Consider the following 22,552-nt stretch of genomic DNA (forward strand, 5'->3'; position numbering starts at 1 on the left):
TCGGAGGCCAGAAAGAGGTAAGGGAGGTAAGTGATGTGTGTATTGTGTGATGTCATATGAGATTGAATGGAATTGTGATTGTCGTTATTTGGTTACATTGGATTGTATGGATCATGTGGTTATTGGTGTTGAAGTAGGAATTGATGTCTTTGTTGATAATGCATGTGAGTTGTATACGATGATATGGATTTATATCTATTGGGGGTTGATGGAATTGGTATTGTTGGAACTTGAAATGTGGAATAAAATATATGATATGGTATTTTGTTTGAAATTGAGTTATTTGATTGAAATTGGTCAAAATAGTTGATTGGTGGATTGTGAATTTAATGAGAATGTTGAAAAATATGAGTTGAGGAGGCTTGAGGTTGATTTTGGTAAGTTTTGGTTGGTTTTGAAAAGGTTTGAAATTGGTTTGTGTTGAAAATTTAGTTTTTGTTTGTTTGTATGAAAGTTGTGATTTTGGTCTACTTTGATAGAGCATAACTTGGTCTCCGGATTCCCGATTTATATAAAACTTATTTAGAAAGAAAATTGTATCTGAGATGTTTATGTCGTTCAAAGAACAGGTGGAAAATGATTGGAAACGAAAAAGTTATGCCCGTCGGAAATTTGGGGTTTGAAAATGTAATCCTGGAGCTTTTAAACTTAGTAAAATTTTTGGTAAAACGTACTCCGACGCGCACGCATGGCCGACGCACATACGTCACTTACGATTTTTACACTCTCACACGTGTGCCTGGCCAACTCATACACATCGCTGTATTGATGCAGGTGCGTGGTATAAATTCCAGAGAGTTGTGATGGTAGCGTGCTAGTTTTGTGCGAGGAGCATAAAACGCATCCACGCGTACACGTGGCTGTCGCGCACGCGTCACCCTACCTCTTTACTTTCCACTCGTGCGCATGGGCAACACTTAAGCATCATCGGCTTTTCTCCGCTTCCCTTGCGTGCGTGTGGGAGACGCAGACGCGTGATCCTGTTTTCAGCAAATATGATTTTTGTATTTTTAAATTGAGTTTCAAACCTTTAAGCCTCCATTTTCATCGTTTTAGGCTTAAATCTTTATAGTATGCCTAGTAATGAAAAGAAGCTAGGACATGTGGTAACTTGTGGATGAAGTAAAGTGAAAATCAATAATGAATGATGAGTAAAGATGATTGTATGAGTTGTTGAGGATGATGGTGAAAGTGCTGAGTATGTTATGAGCCGGATGGCTGTAATAAGCATTGAATTATGGCTGAGTACGTATATGTATATGATTAATGATTAAATAATTATGATTGATTGAGGAAGCTTGAACATGTGGCAAATATACCAGAGATGCATATATGATTAATGAAGGAGTGTGGTAAATGAATAATGATGGAAAATGTTGAATGTGAATATTCTTGTGTTTTCTCTCTAGTTGTAAGGGTGACAAGGCACCAATACCCTCTAATGGTGACAGGGCACAGATTCCCTCTAATGGTAATAAGGTGTAACAGAGAGACTGTGCCCAGGTAGTAGGCAGTGGCGTTGTCCACTTGCTCCGGCTATGAGATGGGGAAGGAGAATTATGATAAATGAGTTATAAACCCCATTTTTAGGGTTTATCTTGTGCTTAATTTAGTAGATTTTATCCATTATTATCACACTTATGCATATAATTCGCATTTTTTACATTTTCTTTCCTAATTTAATACTATGATTGAAAACATGCTTCTCTGGCCTTAATTTTGCTAATTTTATTCTTCCTTATTACCATTCGATATCGTGATATGTTTGCTGAGTGTTTTCAGGGTTTATAAGGCAGGAATGACTTTGAGGATGGAAAGGAAACATGCAAAGTGGAAGGAACACAAGAAATTGAGGTTTTGGGAAGCTGGCAGCGATGCGCACGCGTGGTATGACGCGTACGCGTGAATGGCGCAAGATACAAGCGACGTGTACGCATGGCACGACGTGTACATGTGACCTAGTTTTTGATTCAGCGATGCGTACGTGTGAGCAACGCATACGCGTGACAAAGCGTCACGTGCTGTAGATATCAGAATTCGCTGGGAACGATTTCTGGGCTCCTTTTTGACCCAGTTTTAGGCTCGAAAATCCATATTAGAGGCTGCAGAGTGGAGCTGGATTGAGGAATCATTCATTCACTTATCATTATACAACATTAGTGAGGTTTTAGATGTAGTTTTCTAGAGAGAGAGGCTATCCTCTCTCTAGGTTTTAGGGTTTCTTTTAGTTTTAATTCTCATCAAATTCAGTTTTTCATATTGCTTTAATTTAGTTTCTCTTCTTCATTTTATTATTCTAGCATCTTAGTTTACCTTCTCTTGTTGGTTTGTTTATTTCCCCAATTTAGTTTATGAACTCTTCATGTTACATTTAATTTCTTATTAATGCAAGTTGAAGTATTTTATGTTTATTGCTTCTTTCTTCAATTGTTATTGTTGTCTTGCAACTGGGTATCTTAGATTTTATTATCTCTTATTAGTTCTTTATGCTTTTATTTTGTGCCTTCCAAGTGTTTGATAAAATACTTGGGAGGGTTTTAATTTAGATTTTTATGTTCTTAACTTGGATTAATTATTTAGAGACTCTTGAGTTATCAAAAGTCTTTTGTTGATTGGTAATTGAGACTTGCTAGTTGGTTTAGGCTTCACTAAATCTAGTCTTTGATTAGGACTTGTGAACCTAAGTTGATTTTACTCACTTGACTTACCTTCATTCTTAGAGGTTAACTAAGTGAAAGCAAAAGGTAATTACCATCACAATTGATGATGATAATGAGGATAGCACTTCTAATTATCAATCCTTGCTAAGAGCTTTCTTAGTTTTTAATTTATTTTCTTGCTATTTTACTTTCTTGTTTCTTATTTCAAAACCCAAAAAATATACTTTCTTATAACCAATAATAACTACACTTCTCTGCGATTCCTTGAGAGATGACCCGAGGTTTAATACTTCGGTTTACTTTTATTGGGTTTGTAATTGTGACAAACAAATTAAATTTGATTGAGGATAATTTGTTGGTTTAGATATATATTTGCAACGTAATATTTTTGTGAAATTCTTTACCGACAATTTTCCTCCATCAATTTTTGGCGCCGTTGCTGGGGAATTGCAAATGTGTGCCTTATTGCAAACATGTGACATATTTGCCTTTTACTTATTTGTTAGTTTTTGTTAGTCTTAGAACTTTGTTGCTTATTTTTATTAGTTTTTGTTTTTATTTTTTACTATGAATTCTCACCCCTTTGGCTATGAGTTTGGTTACAATTATGTTGTAGGAAGTGGAGATTACAATGAAGGCTTGCATCAAGGATGGGACAATCAAAGATGGGAGGAGGCACAAGGATTTGATCAACCCTCTTGGCAACAACCCACTCCAATGTACTATGAGCAACAACCATTCTATGATCCATACCAAGATAATGGTTATGGTGGACCTCTTCGTGACAATCAACACCTACCACAATATACTTATGAACCCCTTCCTCAATATAGCCCACAACCATACTCACAAGTCCTATTTTACCAAACACCCCCATATGACCCTAATCCTTACCCATCATACCAAGAGCCTTATGAGCCATACGAGCCATACTTAGAACCACCCCCATCCCAACACAATTACTCCCAAGAACCACCACCTCAATATACACCATCTCCACATCCTTATCAAGATGAACCACCTTCTTATCATAAACCCTTCCTCCTAAGTAATGAACCCTCATATCCATCCCAATCTCCAATAGATGACACTCTTGGTGTTCTTCTTCAAGATCAAAGAGAGATGCAAGGGACGACACTAGAGTTCATAGCTACCTTGGCCAAGGAAGTGGATAATTTAGCTTCACTGCATTTTAACACTCAAGGAACTCCCATATCTACATGTGGAGAATCTAATGAAGAACATAGTATGAAGGAAAAATCGGTGAAAAATGAGGGATGTTGCTTTGTGTTAGAACATTTGGAATAACCTATGATTGTCAAAGAATAGGAAAAAGTGGTTGAAGACTTAGGAAATGTTGAACTTCCATAGGAATCTAGAGTTACAGAGTATTCCTCCAAGAAGATTGAATTTGATGTTGAGGAGGCTAGTGCACAACCTTCAAAGCATGTTCCCTATGAAAAATTGGATGGAATAGATCAAGAAGCAAGTTCCCTTAGTGACGATGATCATGAATCAAGCCCTCCTAGTAATGAATTTGCATCAGCAAATAAACTCTTTAAGTTTGAAGAACCTTCTCCCGATGTAATTAAAAGCAACGTTGAGGTAGATTTCTCTCAACCCCATATTTATAATTTGAGTGATGGAAAAGAGTTGGATGAAATTGGTGAGGAAGAGCTTGAAGCTGGAAAATCTTTTCAAAAGGTGGAAGTCGTTCGAAAAGGTTGGACGGGAGTTGAATATGCTTTGTCAAGAACGTTGGAGACTTCTCTACCTAGGTTGCCATCTACTCTTTCATTTGAGTGGGTAAAACTTATCCCTATTAGCTTTATTGTCCCACTTGAGTATGGTATGCTTGAAAAGGATGGCCAACTTAGGAGGCTTTGTGGAATGAAGCGTAAGAGAAGGATGTTCAGTGGTTGGAGTTGCAAATCAAGACTCATCAAGGTTGATACTTCAAGAGCTAGATGCAAGGGTTGGGCTAGTGATCAATTGGTGGGGACTAAGAGAAAAGTTTAATACTTCATCGAGAATTTGGATTGCTTGTCACCCAGTTGGAACAATGATGATCCACTTAAAGACGGGTGTAGAAACAAGATTTGGGATGCGGGCATACAAGAGAATCAACTTTGGGAGCTCAAACTTGTGAAGAACTTCATCAAGGCTTGGTGAATTCACTTAGAGATGTTATCACTTACTGGAAGTCCAAGCGTTGGTGGAAGTTTCAAGATGAGTTCAAGCATAAGCCACCATGATAAGGAGCTCACCAAATGTCCAACTTAAGGACTTTAACTAAAAGTGATAGGTGGGAGACACCCCACCATGGTAAATTCTTTCAATTTTTCTTTTTATTTCTATTGGTAATAGGTTAAATTTTCATTTTTTAGTTATGTTTATTTAGTTTAAATTATGGTTTTACTGGTTTTATCATGATAGGCATTAATTTAATAGCTGGTATGTTTCAAAAAAAAAGGGGAGGGGGTGTGACGCGTACGCGAGACCCACGCGTACGCGTCAATGTGAATTTCGCTCTCTAGTAAAAAGTTACAGAGAGTTGGGTTGAAATCGCGCGGGAGGGGTGTCAGGCACACAACCCACCCCATACGTGTGCGTTGCTGACGCGCACGCGTCATTTTCAATTATGGCCTCCCACGCGTGGGCGTGATTGACGCGTACGCGTCGTACAAAGATGCCACCACAATGCAAAAGTTACAGAGAGTTGCACGAGAAGTGTGCCAAAACTGTGCGTTTAGCACAATTTTCATCCACGCGTACACTGTGCATTCTCTCCCTTCACGTGTTTGCGTCAATGACGCTTACGCATCAATTCCTCTTTTGTCCACCCACACGCACGCGTCAGCGATGCGTACGCGTGGATTTGAACTCGTTAACACCGCAGACGCACAAGCCCTAGCCAGTCGCATCAATCATCCCCTTCAATCTACAACGTTCCATTTCTCTTCTCCCTTCAAAACCCAAACCCACCATAGCTACCCTCAAGCTTCTGCAACCACCACCGGCCACCAGTTCGGTGACCCCGAACCGTTGTCGATCGTCATCTCTCTTCCCTTCTTCTTCTTCTTCTTCTTCTTCTTCTTCTTCTTCTTCCCTCTTTCCTCCCTTCTCGGTCGTTTACCTTCCCGCCTTCAACTAGCACCGCCGCGGTCTTCCACTGCCGTCGATGAACCACCATCCACCACCAACTCCTCTCTTCTTCCATTTTACTTCCATCTTCCACCTCTTTTCCAGAACAGAACCCTGGTGTGTGTCCTGCTCTGCAACCGTTCTCCTCTGCTCCACCGCCTCATCACCACCGTGCCAGCACCGCCGTGAACCATCCCGGCACTGCTGTGCTCTCCAATCTCTCTTGCCACCTCCATTTCTCTATTTCTGCTTCTCCCCAGGTTTCGGTTCAACCTGTTTTAATCTCAGCTTCTATTTTTAAAATTTTCTTTAATTCAATTCCATGTTAATATTAGTTGATTAGGTAGTTAAATATTTTTGTAGTGGATTTAGGTTTGAACTCTGATGTTTATTCTATCTAAAATTGGTTTTCCTGTGATGGTAATGACTTGTCCTGTGCTAATTTAGTTTTCTGCTGCTGCAATTTCTGTTTTACTTTGAATCAATTACTGTTATTTCTTGCTGTTGTACCTTGCTTTGTTTAGTGACGATGATGTTGATGTTCTGTGATTTTTACATGTTGTTGTTGCTGCCAATTTTGGGTACTACTGCTGTTTGCTATTGTTCTGATTCATAATGCCAATTCATATGAATTTATTGTGTTTAGCACTTGTTTAATTATAACTTAGGTTCATTTGGATTGAAATGGATGCTATGATGCATATGTACCTTAGTTCATATGACATTTTGATTGCCGATTTTGTTTGAATTGTTTTGAGTTCATATGGACTGAGTTTTGCTGCTTGTTTGTATCCGGGAACGTTCAATTTACTATTGGAATGCTGCCGAAATTTTCTGAAAAACCTTATGCTATTAATTTCCAATTGTGAATTGAATTTGGCACATTTTGACTTACGCCCCACTTGTTTATTGACAAATTCACTTCATGAATCGACCGACCAGCATTTCCGCATTTACTTTGGTTCCCTTTCATGTGCATTTGTGATTGTCGGAATCAAGGCACTAATTGATAGATTTCTGTGTCAAATAAGTCCTTGGTTAACCAAGTCAATGTGAACCTGGTTTATGCTTCTTACATTACATCTTTCATCATCAATGATTTGCTTTGTCTTCATGAAAATGAGCTTGCTTGTTTTTTAACTTTGTGAACTCATTTTAGTTAAGAACTACATTACCATGCCGCTAATTTTAACCACTTTTCTAACCTTTGACTTAGTTGACTTTCTAACTTTTCTTTTTAATTTTCCCCCTTTTCAAACTACTCTTTTGTTCCCTTTTGGGCATGATAATTGTTATTGCTTAACAAACAAGCATCTCTACTATCATTGCATGGATTCTTGGTTTGTGTTCTAATTAATGTCTGAATTCTGTTTTCTTGCATTCCAAGAGTTCATTTCTTTAACTCACTTCATGAATGTGTGTCAATTTCCTTTTGTTTCTGGTTTTCTGTCTGTTTGCTTATTTACTTGCTTTTCCTTCCTCTGCTTTGTTTAATAATCTGTATCATGTGAATTCTGTTTTTCAGAATGTCTAACAGAGGCAAAGGAAAGGCCAAGGCCACTTCTAGTAAGAGGAAAAAGGTCGCAGCCATCTACTGAGCTGGTTATCTTAGGCTTATCTGAGCAGAAGCTTAATGAGAAGGACAAGGCTGACCAAGCTACGCCTTCTAACAACTCATATAAGTTTGCCAACCTATACTGTGAGCTTAGATTTCCACACTTTGATAAGCAAAACCTCATTATGGAAAGGAAACTAGCTGTATCCTCCGATCTGAAGTAGTATACTCAGCGTCAGATTGTGGAGTGGGGTTGGGTATTTCTCAACAAAGAGCTAGTGTGAGTGAACGAGTCTTGGATCTGGGAGTTCTATTACAATTTCTACCGAGCGACCTTTGATGCAGTTCATCTCAGAGACAGGCAGATTTTGATTACAGAGGAGGCTATTGAGGACATCCTCCACTTTCAGCCTAAGATCAGTGATAACGATGCCTTCCATCAGGCGGAAGAGGATATTCAATGCATGAGTTTTGATTGGGACACAGTGCAACGTATGCTTGCCCTTCCTGATGCCCCTTGGGAGCAAAGATCCAAGAAAGAGACTCCGAGAGGCATTAAGTTCGACTATCTGACGAAGGAAGCCAAGCTATGGCAGCAGATCCTATGCACCTATGTCATGCCTAGTACCATTCTACTGAGGTCCCGGCCGATATGGTAGTTCTGGTTTGGTGTGTCTTAGAGGGGAAGGAACTGTACCTTCCACGACTCGTCAGGAGATTGATGAGCGGATAATTTGTATACTTTTTGACATTGTTTTTAGTATGTTTTTGATATGATATAGTTAGTTTTTAGTATATTTTTATTAGTTTTTAATTAAAATTCACTTTTCTGGACTTTACTATGAGTTTGTGTGTTTTTCTGTGATTTCAGGTATTTTCTGGCTGAAATTGAGGGATCTGAGCAAAAATCTGATCCAGAGACTCAAAAGGACTGCAGATGCTGTTGGATTCTGACCTCCCTGCACTCGAAGTGGATTTTCTGGAGCTACAGAAGCCCAATTGGCGCGCTCTCAACGGCGTTGGAAAGTAGACATCCTGGGCTTTCCAGCAATATATAATAGTCCATACTTTGCCCAAGATTTGATGGCCCAAACCGGCGTTCAAAGTCACCTCAAGGAATCCCAGCGTTAAACGCTGGAACTGGCACCCAAATGGGAGTTAAACGCCCAAACTGGCACCAAAGCTGGCGTTTAACTCCAAGAAGAGTCTCTACACGAAATTTCTTCATTGCTCAGCCCAAGCACACACCAAGTGGGCCCGGAAGAGGATTTTTATGTCATTTACTCATTTCTGTACACCCTAGGCTACTAGTTTCTTATAAGTAGGACCTTTTACTATTGTATAGAAATCTTTTGATCACTTTTAGATCTCTAGATCATCTTTGGACATTTTAGTTCTTAGATCATTGGGAGGCTGGCCATTCGGCCATGCCTAGACCTTATGCTTATGTATTTTCAACGGTGGAGTTTCTACACACCATAGATTAAGGTGTGGAGCTCTGCTGTACCTCGAGTATTAATGCAATTACTATTGTTCTTTGATTCAAATTCCGCTTGTTCTTTATCCAAGATATCACTTGTTCTTCAACATGATGAAGGTGATGATTGACGCCCATCACCATTCTCACTCATGAACAAAGTGACTGACAACCACTCTTGTTCTACAAGCATTTGAGGCTTGGTGAATATCTCTTGGATTCCTGATTGCACGATGCATGGTTGATCGCCTGACAACCGAGTGCTCGCCTGACAAACGAGCCAACCATTCCGTGAGATCAGAGTCTTCGTGGTATAGGCAAGAACTGATGGCAGCATTCAAGAGAATCCGGAAGGTCTAACCTTGTCTGTGGTATTCTGAGTAGGATTCAATGATTGAATGACTGTGACGTGCTTCAAACCTGTAACCTACTGGGCGTTAGTGACAGACGCAAAAGAGTTATTCTATTCCGGTAGGGGAGGGAACCACACCGGTGATTGGCAGCACTGTGACAGAGTGTGTGCATTAGCTTTCACTGCGAGGATGGGAGGTAGCTGCTGACAACAGTGAGACCCTATACGAGCTTGCCATGGAAAGGAGTAAGAAGGGTTGGATGAAGACAGTAGGAAAGCAGAGAGACGGAAGGGAAGGCATCTTCATGCGCTTATCTGAAGTTCCTACCAATGAATTACATAAGTATCACTATCTTTATCTTTTATGTTATTTTCGTTCATCACCATATATATCTGAGTTTGCCTGACTAAGATTTACAAGATGACCATAGCTTGCTTCAATACTAACAATCTCCGTGGGATCGACCCTTACTCACGTAAGGTTTATTACTTGGACGACCCAGTGCACTTGCTGGTTAGTTGTGCGAAGTTGTGTAATGCCATGGTATTAAGCGCACCAAGTTTTTGGAGCCAGTACCAGGGATTATGAGAGTTGTGAAAAAGTATAGTTCACAATTTCGCGCACCAGAGATACATGTACCGGGCCAATATCAAAGGCAACCTGCCATTCCCTTGCTTGGTCACACAGCTAGCTCACCGGGCTGAGGTACCCTAGGAGCAGGGCGATGAGGCACCAGCCGCTCATGGTAAAGAGAAGGTTATCCTTTGGGGTGACTGGTTTGGTGACCGCCCAGTAGCCCGGCGCAGAGACCGAGCGGCCATAGCAGCAGCTACGGATAAGCCAACTACTTCTTCAACTGCAGCAGAACCATCTGCACTATCTCGATCAGCACCTTCATCTGCATCACAGCCAGTCTACCGCCTTGTGCAGTGCCTCTTTGAGCGCATGGATTGGATGGAGCGGCGCTTGTTGCGACGTTATGAGCAGTCTGAGTGTCGCAACAAGCGATGCTATACACATCTGAAGCTGATTGTGACTTCGGGACGTACTGACATCCCCTCGAAGCCTGATACATCCTCGGAGCACTCTGAGGAGGAGGAAGAGGACGAGCAGGAGGAGGCCCAGCAGAAGGAGACTCAGCATGGGATCCCTACAGAGCCACAGGCACCTGCACAGTCACAGCTGACAGAGCCAGAGGCACATCCAGCGACGGGCAATGATAGAGATGCAGGCGATGATCTTTCTCACTCAGCTTGATTGAGAGCATCGAGGACGATGCTGTGATTTAAGTGTGGGGAGGTCGCCGTCTTCGGCGGATTACATTTTGGTGAACCATTTCAGACTTTTGTTTTATTTTGCTTTATTTTGTTTTATTTTTAGTACTTACACATTTTTATTTTATTATACTTTTGTTTATTTGTACTTTGTTGCATTTTGCACTTTGTCTTGTATATATCTTACATATTTAGTTTGAATTGCACTTCTAGTATATTAGTTATGATTTGGAAAAAAATATGGATTATTGAGCTTAGTTTACCCTTTTGCATATGTGCTTTGTTTTTATTAACAATTATTGAGAATTTGGGTTTATACTCATGTGAAATTATATAAACCATATGCATTGATGTATTATGCGTTCATATATAGAAAAACAACATAAAAAGAAAAAAAGAAGAAGAAAAATAAAAAAAAGAGAGAAAAAGAGAAAATTGTTAAGTTCAATAAGAAAATCAATGCATATGTGGTGGAATTAAAAATGATACATGAGTGTGTGAAAATATGCAAAAGTGAGATTTTGGGTGGCTAGGCTTGATTTTAGAATTGTATAGAGTGTGTGTATGTGTTAGGTGAGAACTTAGGTTAGTCAAAGATTCATATGATAGCTCACTATATATATATATATATATATATATATATATATATATATATATATATATATATATATATATTCTCACCCTTACCTTAGCCCCATTACAACCTTAAAAAGCCCTCATGATATTTACATTTGTACACTAGATAATTGTTGATTGGTTAGATGAAGAATAAAGTTTTTGAAAGCATGATTAGAGAAGATTTCAGTGGTTTAACCCCAAAACACTTGAGTGATTAGAGTGTATATACACATCCAGCGAGAGTTCAATTGCTCATTTCCATATGTCCATATTTGATCATTGCTTGTCTTGCAAGTTTGTGAATTCTTTTAAATAACACAATTTAACTGTGAATGTGCTTGTTGTGATTTATTTAGCCCTTGATTGTGCATATATCATTTCTTGGAAATTTGACTCTCTTTGACCACATATATACTTATATATATATATATATATATAAGTATAGGTAGTAATTAGAATAGCATGATGCATGTAAGTAGCTTGCATTTAGATAGGTTGCATTGCATAAGTCTACCATTTTGCCTTCACTCTTTTGGTTCTCTTGAGCTTAGCATGAGGACATGCTAACGTTTAAGTGTAGGGAGATAGATAAATCCCATTTTTAGGGTTTATCTTGTGCTTAATTTAATAGATTTTATCCATTATTCTCACACTTATGCATATAATTCGCATGTTTTACATTTTCCTTCCTAATTTTATACTATGATTGAAAACATGCTTCTTTGGCCTTAATTTTGCTAATTTTAATTTTGCTGAGTATTTTTAGGGTTTATAGGGCAGGAATGGCTTAGAGGATGGAAAGGAAGCATGCAAAAGTGGAAGGAACACAAGAAATTGAGGTTTTGGGAAGCTGGCAGCGACGCACACGCGTAGTATGACGCGTACGCGTGAATGGTGCAAGATACAAGCGATGCGTACGCGTGGGACGACGCATCTGCGTGACCTAGTTTTTGATTCAGCGGTGCGTACGCGTGAGCGACGCGTACACACAACAAAGAGTCATGTGCTGCAGATATCAGAATTCGCTGGGGGCGATTTCTGGGCTCCTTTTTGACCTAGTTTCAGGGCCGAAAATCCAGATTAGAGGCTGCAGAGTGGAGCTGGATGGAGGCATCATTCATTCACTTATCATAATACAACATTAGTGAGGTTTTAGATGTAGTTTTCTAGAGAGAGACTCTCTCCTCTCTCTAGGTTTTAGGGTTTCTTTTAGTTTTAATTCTCATCAAATTTAGGTTTTTCATATTGCTTTAATTTAGTTTCTCTTCTTCATTTTATTATTTTAGCATCTTAGTTTATCTTCTCTTGTTGGTTTGTTTATTTCCCCAATTTAATTTATGAACACTTCAAGTTACATTTAATTTCTTATTAGTGCAAGTTGAGGTATTTTATGTTTATTGCTTCTTTCTTCAATTGTTATTGTTGTCTTGCAATTGGGTATCTTAGATTTTATTATCTCTTATTAGTTCTCTATGCTTTTATTTTGGGAGGATTTTAATTTAGATTTTTTATGTTCTTAACTTGGATTGATTATTTGGAGACTCTTGAGTTATCAAAAGTCTTTTGTTGATTGGTAATTGAGACTTGCTAGTTGGTTTATGTTTCACTAAATCTAGTCTTTTATTAGGACTTGTGAACCTAAGTTGATTTTACTCACTTGACTTACCTTCATTGTTAGAGGTTAACTAAGTGAAAGCAAAAGGCAATTACCCATCACAATGAATGATGATAATGAGGATATGACTTCTAATTAGCAATCCTTACTAAGAGCTTTCTTAGTTATTAATTTATTTCCTTGCTATTTTACTTTCTTGTTTCTTATTTCAAAAACCCAAAGAAATATACTTTCCCATAATCAATAATAATTACACTTCCCTACGATTTATTGAGAGATGACCAGAGGTTTAATACTTTGGTTTACTTTTATTGGTTTTGTATTTGTGACAAACAAATTAAATTTGATTGAGGATAATTTGTTGGTTTAGATCTATACTTGTAACGTAACATTTTTGTGAAATTCTTTACTGACAATTTTCCTCCATCAATGAGTTTAATTATGGAGTTTTGAATGAATGTATGTCTATAATACCTGGGTAGTAGCAAGGGTCGTGGTTCGTCCCACTTGCTCCGGGTTATTGTTTGAGAATTGGTAATAATGAAGGATGATTATGATTGAATGTGTATTTGTGATACCTGGGTATTAGCAAGGGTTGTGGTTCGTTCCACTTGCTCCAGGTTAATGTTTGAGATTTATAACAACGATGATTGATTTTAAACAGAATGAATGTATGTTTTGAGATCCTGGGAAGTAGCAAGGGTTGTGGTTTGTCCCACTTGCTCTAGGTTAGAGATTGTGACGCCTGGGTAGTAGTGGCAGTAGTGGTGATTCCCTTCGCTCCAGATTGAGCTTCTAAACACCCGCCGGTGTAGTAGCCGCAGTAGTGGTTATTCCACTGGCTCAGGGTTGAGCGGGTAGTAGCAAGGGGGTTGTAGTTCAAACCTACTTGCTCCGCAATGGGTGTTTCAGTCCATGGTTAGCTACCAGGACGTATCGGGTTGGCTATATAACCGACAGATGATATCATCAACCATAGGACATGCATACATCATTTGCATATGTTTGAATTGTTTAGGTTTTCCTATTTGTTTTAGATTCCTATATCATATATGCTATGTTACCTGATTATGTGCTACTTGTTCTACTTGTACCTTATTGTGTATTACTTGTCTGTATTGCTTGAGTTTGTACAACTAAGAGGTCCCTCATGCCGGTGTCGATTGACGCTAAGGGCTGTTCTTGTTGATATGGAGTAATGATATGATTATTTTAAACTGATGATTATTGAATGAGATAATTTGAGTTTCTTGGGGAGACGCAGTGAAGTGATTTCACTTGCTCCAGGTGAGGATATGAAGTATTGATATAGAATTGCTGAGACAGAATAACTGGTGATGATTTGGCTTATGATTCTGATTCTGATTTGTTGGAGAGTTAGAAAGTTGGGAAGCATGAGGAAGAGGAATTAGATTTAGCATTCCCTTATGCAGTTGCCTATTTATGGATTAGCGAGAATATAGGATGAATATTGGGTGAAAGGAAGTTTAGGATGCTTAGTGAGTTTTTATTACAATGCATTGTATTTATTTGGCACTTTTACTCTATTGGGAACCCATGGGTCGATGGTTCTTGTAAACCCCGCTAAAATTGGTAAATAATTAGTCAATAAATCGAATTTTAAATAGTAATATTAGAAATGAAAAACTAATATCAAAATAGGATAGAGCTCGTCGAAACAAGAATTTTGATACCAATTTCAAAAATTTGGCCCAAGATCAGACTGGAAGGGCCGAACCGGTTGAACCGGGACCCAAACCAAGCCCGTGGGTTCAACCGGACCCATAACATAAATGAAGCAGCAACTTCATCTTCTCCATTTCACAAAGCAATGAAACACACACAGCAAGGGGGAGGATATGAAACCTAACCCTCACCTTTCCTTCTCACCACCATAACTCCTCCGTCCGGGCTCCGATTGTCGCACCGTTTGCAGCCACGCGCTTAGCGCGTCGAGCTCTACCTTTTTATCTGAATATTTTCATTGGTAATTCCCATATTGAGTTCAAAATCCCTACCCCTCTTTCTTTGGTAAACTTGAAACTTATGGTGAATCTTGTCCAATTTCCATGTTCTAGGTTCAAGTTAGCTTCCGGAACTTGTGGGCTCAAGCTATTGAGCATATGGGTATGGTAAGGACACCCTAACCCTAGCTCAATCTCGTTTTTGGTAATAGAAAATGGAATTAGAGCATATATATGTGTATTAGGTGTAGTTTAAGAGGGTATTTATGCTTTGGACTTGAATTTGGATTACTTGGAGCTTTGTTGGTGACAAGGCTTGCTTTGGGGCTGTTTGTTTGAGCTTGGAGGGGGCTGTGATTTTGTGTTGAGAGGCTGCCTTGGGTGAATTAAGTGATCAACCAAGGTATGGTTTAAGTTTCGCGCGTTTAATATTTACGGTGTTGCGAAAGCTTAGGTTAGAAGAACCATAGGATAGGTTGAATTTGTTAATGGAATTTAATGAGTAGCTTTGTGTTGTTGTTGGTATAAATATTGATGAACATTAAATGGGATGATGATGTTATTAATTCCATGTTGTTGGACTTGCTTATAATGGGTTGTGTTGATATTGTTATTAAGGAGTTATGATTGGTAATTGTTAATGACAAGTTATTATGTTAAGTTGATGGGTTAATGTGTATAAAGGGTTGATTTTGCTAATGGCATTTAAATTGGTATATTGGTGGGAGGTTGATAAATATATGGTGTAAGTTGGTGTATGTGAAATGTTGATATGAACAATGAAGGGTTGTTGAAGTATGAGGTAAAAGTGAGTAATTATCAATGATTGAGGTTGGTTAAGTTGATTAAAGTTATTATTGACAATGGTTGTTGATGAATTGAGGGGATATGGGATTACAATGTAGGTTTATATGGTAAGAAAGTTAAGTTGGTGAAAATGAGGTTTTATTGAAAGTGGTTAAAACCAAATTTTGATGAACTTTGGACATCCATAATTTACTCCTCAAATTCTTGATTGATTCATGGTTTGTTGCAAGTAAAAGGTGGTTTTAAGAACTCTTGATTGATATCAATTTTGTGAAAAATGGAATTTCGTAGAGAAAGTTATGGATGTTGCAAGTTTGAGGTATAAAACTGTGTTGCAGGATGGTAAAATCTAGTTGCAGAATGCTTCTGGGCATTTTGCCCTTTTTTTTTCAAAACACGTCCACCCACGCGTGCGCGTGGCTTGTGCGTACGCGTGGTGTGGAATTTCGGCGACGCCTACGCGAGAAGCGTGCGTACGCGTACGCATGACTCACGTGTACACGTGACTTGATGTACACCTACGCGTGCACGTGGCTTGCGCGTACGCGTGGATGCTTCCTGCTGCAAAAATTGGTTTTAGCTGTTTTTAAACCAATTTTCCACTTCTAAACCTTCATTTTCTTCCCTTTAAGGCTTTAAGTATGGTTCTAGGTCCAGTAAATAAAAGAAGCTAGGAAAACAATATAACTTGAGGGTGAAGAAAGTTGTAAACGGTGACTTTTATGAAGGAAATGAGAATGTTAATAAGGTCTAAAGTTAAGGCTTGCCATTTGATGATGTATTGATGATAATGGTTTTGGCTTATGAATAAAAGATATTTGAGATACGAGTGTTCCTGGGTAAGAACCGTGGCTCGCCACCACGTATTCCAAGTTAAATCTTGATACTCTGTTGGCCCTACGTCGTAAGGATGACCGGGCACGTATAAATTTTCGGGTATGGATAGCCCCCATTGAGTGATTATATGATAAATGAATGTGAACTCTATGCATAGACTCTTGGGGATGCGTGACGGGAGACAGTCTAAGGTTTTCGGACTTGTCGGGTTGGCTGGATAACCGACAGATGGGCCCCATCAGTCATAGGACAGGCATGCATCATATGCATTTGTTTGTTTTGATTGCTATGCATTTTCTGGGTATGCCTAATTGATATATATATCCTGTTATCTGTCATACTTGCTATTTGTACTATCTGCTCATTACTTGTGCGTGAACTTGTCTGGTTGCTTGTTTCTGTTGCATTATGAATATCGGAGGAAAAAGGAGGAAATGGAGAGGTGGTTTGGTGTTTGTTTAGGATTGAAATTGAGTAAGTTAGATATATTTAGAATACCTACCCTTGTTGATAGCTTTTGTTTAGTACTAAGCTGGATAATTATGTAACGGAGTTCTAGGATTGCCTAAGGCATTCTCAGGACCTTATTTATTATATGCATGGCACTTTTACCATACTAAGAACCTCCGGTTCTCATTCCATATTGTATTGTTATTTTCGGATGCAGGTCGAGAGGCTCCTCGTTAGGCGTTTGGATCCTGGAAAGCTAAGTAGTCCTTGGGTGTATTTTGGTTTTCTGTTTGTATATATGTATATATGTATTTAGCTTACTCTTCAAGTAACTTGTGTATGCTGCTCCTCTTAGAGGTTGAAGGAGAGTTAGGAGTTTACCTTGGTATTTTGGTGTGTTTTGGGGATACTTTTGAATGTTATATATATATATATATATATATATATATATATATATATATATATATATATCATCCGGCCAGCCTTAGCTTCGCAGGCTGAGTCAGGGACTAGTTATGTTGTTTCCTTGGCTTTCCTTCTTTCCTTTGCTTATCTTCATCATGTTCCTATTAGGTTTCTTAGCACGCAAGTAATCCTTCCCGTTGAGCATTGCGCTTTTCATTTTGTGATTTTTTGTTTACCATTTTGTTTCAAGGCTCCTATTATATTATCCTCTTCTCTATTATGTATTTATTTTGTTGTCTTAGAGGTCTGTAATACCACACTACCTCTGTTCTATGACTTAGGCGTAAAACTCTATGTAGTAGGGTGTTACAGTTCTCATTCCGTATATATCTCTTATTTTTCAGATGTAGGTCCAGGTGCTCAACAGTGAGATGTGATTTGTCTGAAAGATGACGAAGACCTTTTAAGATCTCTTATTTATATTTTTCTTATAGAATTAACAAAAACTTCACGCAGAAGTTCAAACTTCACATGTAGATTCAATTTCAAAATTAGAACCCAAATCTTCACCAGCAAGCAAAGACGGTGAACCAATGGCGCAATTAATATCGTCAAAAACTGAAGGTCTGAGTAAAGGTAGCAGTGTTGAGGCTGAGCCATCACAAAGTGAAAGGTGGAGGATGTAGATCTTGAAATGGCAGAGGAGGAGGGGGTGACTCGACCACCACCGAAGCCACCAAATCAGAATTCACACTCAATGGTCTTGGGAGAAACTGCATCAGCAGAGATCATGGCAAAAGCAACGCCGAACCGGGCAGAGAGCTTGACAAGTGAAGGGAATGGTGGGGTTGCATCAGCAATTGTAGGAGGAGCGACCACGAGAAAGACTGATGAGCGGATAATTTGTACCCTTTTTGGCATTGTTTTTAGTATGTTTTTAGTAGTTTTAGTTGAGTTTTTAGTATATTTTTATTAGTTTTTAGTTAAAATTCACTTTTCTGGACTTTACTATGAGTTTGTGTGTTTTTCTGTGATTTCAGGTATTTTCTGGCTGAAATTGAGGGTCCTGAGCAAAAATCTGATTCAGAGACTGAAAAGGACTGCAGATGCTGTTGGATTCTGACCTCCCTGCACTCGAAGTGGATTTTCTGGAGCTACGGAAGCCCAATTGGCGCGCTCTCAACGGCATTGGAAAGTAGACATCCTGGGCTTTCCAGAAATATATAATAGTCCATACTTTGCCCAAGATTTGATGGCCCAAACCGGCGTAGCAATTCAGCCTCAGAAATTCCAGCGTTTAACGCTGGAACTGGCATAAAACTTGGAGTTAAACGCCCAAACTGGCATGAAAGCTGGCGTTTAACTCCAGAAAAGGTCTCTACACGAAAATTCTTCATTGCTCAGCCCAAGCACACACCAAGTGGGCCCGGAAGTGGATTTTTCTGTCATTTACTCATTTCTGTAAACCTTAGGTTACTAGTTTACTATTAATAGGATCTTTTAACATTGTATCGGTACCTCATGACACTTTACACGTTTCTTTGTGTACCTTTCACGGCATGAGTCTCTAAACCCCATGGTTGGGGGTGAGGAGCTCTGCTGTGTCTTGATGGATTAATGCAATTACTACTGTTTCTTATTCAATCATGCTTGCTTCCATTCTAAGATATCACTTGTTCTTAACCCGGATGAATGTGATGATCCGTGACACTCATCATATTCTCAACTATGAACGTGTGCCTGACAACCACCTCCGTTCTACCTTAGATTGAGTAGATATCTCTTGGATTCCTTAACCAGAATCTTCGTGGTATAAGCTAGAACTGATGGCGGCATTCAAGAGAATCCGGAAGGTCTAAACCTTGTCTGTGGTATTCTGAGTAGGATTCAATGATTGAATGACTGTGACGTGCTTCAAACTCCTAGCAGGCGGGGCGTTAGTGACAGACGCAAAAGAATCACTGGATTCTATTCCGGCCTGACCGAGAACCGACAGCTGATTAGCCATATGCTGTGACAGAGCATAGGAACATTTTCACTGAGAGGATGGGAGGTAGCCACTGACAACGGTGAAACCCTACATACAGCTTGCCATGGAAGGAGCCTTGCGTGTTTGATGAAGAAGACAGTAGGAAAGCAGAGATTCAGAAGATGGAGCATCTCCAAAGCCTCAACCTATTCTCCATTACTGAAAAACAAGTAACCAATTCATGTTCTTTTGCTTTTTACAATCAATCCTGATAATTTCTGATATCCTGACTAAGATTTACAAGATAACCATAGCTTGCTTCAAGCCGACAATCTCCGTGGGATCGACCCTTGCTCACGCAAGGTATTACTTGGACGACCCAGTGCACTTGCTGGTTAGTTGTGCAAAGTTGTGTAGTGATCACAATTTCGCGCACCAAGTTTTTGGCGCCGTTGCCGGGGATTGTTCGAGTTTGGACAACTGACGGCTTATCTTGTTGCTTAGATTAGGACCGTTTTGTTGTTTTTATTGGTTTAGAGTCTTTTAGTTGAGTCTAGTTTCATATTTTAAGTTTGGTGTCAATTGCATGCCTTTGTTTTTCTTTTAATTTTCGATTTTGCATGTTCTTAGTCCCTTTTTGATTCATAAAAATTCTAAGTTTGGTGTCCTCTTTGTGTTTTTCCTTTAAAATTTTCGAAAATTAGTGTTTGATTTTCTAAAAATTTTAAGTTTGGTGTCTTTTTGTGTTTTTCTCTTTCCTCTTTTCAAAAATCAAATCTTTTTCATAAAATTTTTTCAATCACATCTTTCTAATTGCTATTTTCAAAATCTTTTTAATTAACTATTTGATTCAGTTCTCAATTTGCTTTGATCTTATTTTCTTTTTGATTTTCGAATTTTTATTTTAATTTTCTTTTGTTTTATTTTATTATTTTCGTTTAACTCAAAAAAAATAAAATAAAATTTATCTATTTGCAATCATTATCATTTCCCTTTTGTCCATTATGGACCTAAGAGGGATTGATCAGTCCAAAAGGACTCTGGGGTCATATGCTAACCCCATTACAGTTGCATATGGGAGTAGCATCTGTACACCTCCCATCAAAGCAAGCAGCTTTGAGCTAAATCCTCAACTCATTATCATAGTGCAGCGAAATTGCCAGTATTCCGGTCTTCCACAGGAAGAACCTACTGAGATTCTGGCACAGTTCTTACAAATTGCTGACACAGTACATGATAAAGAGATAGATCAGGATGTCTACAGACTATTACTGTTTCCATTTGCTGTAAAAGATCAAGCTAAAAGGTTGTTGAATAACCAACCTACAGCAAGCATAAAGACATGGAAACAGTTGTCAGACAAATTCCTGAATCATTTTTACCCTCCAAAGAGGATGACACAGCTAAGGCTGGACATCCAAGGCTTTAAACAAGAGGATAATGAATCCCTTTACAATGCCTGGGAGAGGTATAGAGGTATGATTAGAAAATGCCCCTCTGAAATGTTTTCAGAGTGGGTACAGTTAGACATCTTCTACTATGGGCTTACAGAAAAAGCTCAGATGTCTTTAGACCACTCAGCTGGTGGATCTATACACATGAGGAAGACAATTGAAGAAGCTCAAGATCTTATAGACACTGTTGCTAGAAACCAATATTTGTACTCTAGCAATGAATTCTCTCCAAAAGAGGAAGTTATGACAGTAGTCACTGATCATAATCCTCAAGAACAGATGAATGAGCTTAATCAACAATTGCTCCTGATGACAGAACAGTTAGCAGAATTTAAAGAAATGCTCCATGATACTAAGGTTGCTAACAAGAACATAGAACTGCAGTTAAATCAAGCAAAACAGCAAATATCTAAACAGATAACAGAGGAATGTCAAGCAGTTCAACTGAGGAGTGGGAAGACACTGAATACCTCTGTTCAAAAGAGCAGAAAGCCAAACAAGGAACAATTGACAGAGGATAACCAAACCACTGTTCAAAATCCCTTTGAGGACAGTAAGAGCCCAGAGAGGAAGGTTATTGGCGTTCAAACGCCAGAGAGGGAAGGAAATCTGGCGTTAAACGCCCATTCCTTGCCCAGTTCTGGCATTCAAACGCCAGAAAAGGGGGAAAAGTTGGCGTTAAACGCCCATTTTCCACCCAATCCTGGCGTTCAGACGCCAAGGGAGGATCAGACACCTGAGAGTGCTGACAGTAATCCCTCTAACAAGGTTTCTTCAACCACTTCTGTAAGGAATAAACCTGCAGCATCTAAGGTTGAAGAATATCAAGCCAAGATGCCTTATCCTCAGAAACTCCGCAAAGCGGAACAGGATAAGCAATTTGCCCGCTTTGCAGACTATCTAAGGACTCTTGAAATAAAGATTCCGTTTGCAGAGGCACTTGAGCAAATACCTTCTTATGCTAAGTTCATGAAAGAGATCTTAAGTCATAAGAAGGATTGGAGAGAAACTGAAAAAGTGTTTCTCACTGAAGAATGCAGTGCAGTCATTCTGAAAAGCTTACCAGAAAAGCTTCAAGATCCTGGAAGCTTTATGATACCATGCACATTAGAGGGCGCTTGCACCAAGACAGCCCTATGTGATCTTGGAGGAAGCATCAATCTAATACCTGCATCCACTATCAGAAAGCTTGGGTTGGCTGGAGAAGTCAAACCAACCAGGATATGCCTCCAACTTGCTGATGGCTCCATTAAACACCCATCAGGCATAATAGAGGACATGATTGTCAAGGTTGGGCCATTTGTCTTTCCAACTGACTTTGTGGTGCTGGAAATGGAGGAGCACAAAAGTGCAACTCTCATTCTAGGAAGACCTTTCCTAGCAACTGGACGAACTCTCATTGATGTACAAAGAGGGGAAGTAACCCTGAGAGTCAATGAGGATGAGTTCAAGTTGAATGCTGTAAAAGCTATGCAGCATCCAGACACACCAAATGACTGCATGGGCGCTGACATTATTGACTCTCTGGTAGAAGAGATCAATATGGCTGAAAGCCTAGAATCAGAGCTTGAGGACATCTTCAAAGATGCTCAACCTGATCAAGAAGAACTAGAGGAAGCAAAGGAATTTTCGAAAATTCCTCAGGAGGAGGATAAGCCTCCCAAAACTGAACTCAAACCACTACCACCATCCCTGAAATATGCATTTCTGGGAGGGGGTGAAACTTTTCCAGTGATTATAAGCTCTGCTTTAAATCCACAGGAAGAGGAAGCACTGATTCAAGTGCTGAGGACACACAAGACAGCTCTTGGGTGGTCCATAAGTGATCTTAAGGGCATTAGCCCAGCTAGATGCATGCACAAGATCCTGTTGGAGGATAATGCCAAACCAGTGGTCCAACCACAGAGGAGGCTAAATCCAGCCATGAAGGAGGTGGTGCAGAAAGAGGTCACTAAATTACTAGAGGCTGG

Source organism: Arachis stenosperma, chromosome 10, assembly GCF_014773155.1.
Source record: "Arachis stenosperma cultivar V10309 chromosome 10, arast.V10309.gnm1.PFL2, whole genome shotgun sequence".
NCBI classification, from domain to species: Eukaryota; Viridiplantae; Streptophyta; class Magnoliopsida; order Fabales; family Fabaceae; genus Arachis; species Arachis stenosperma.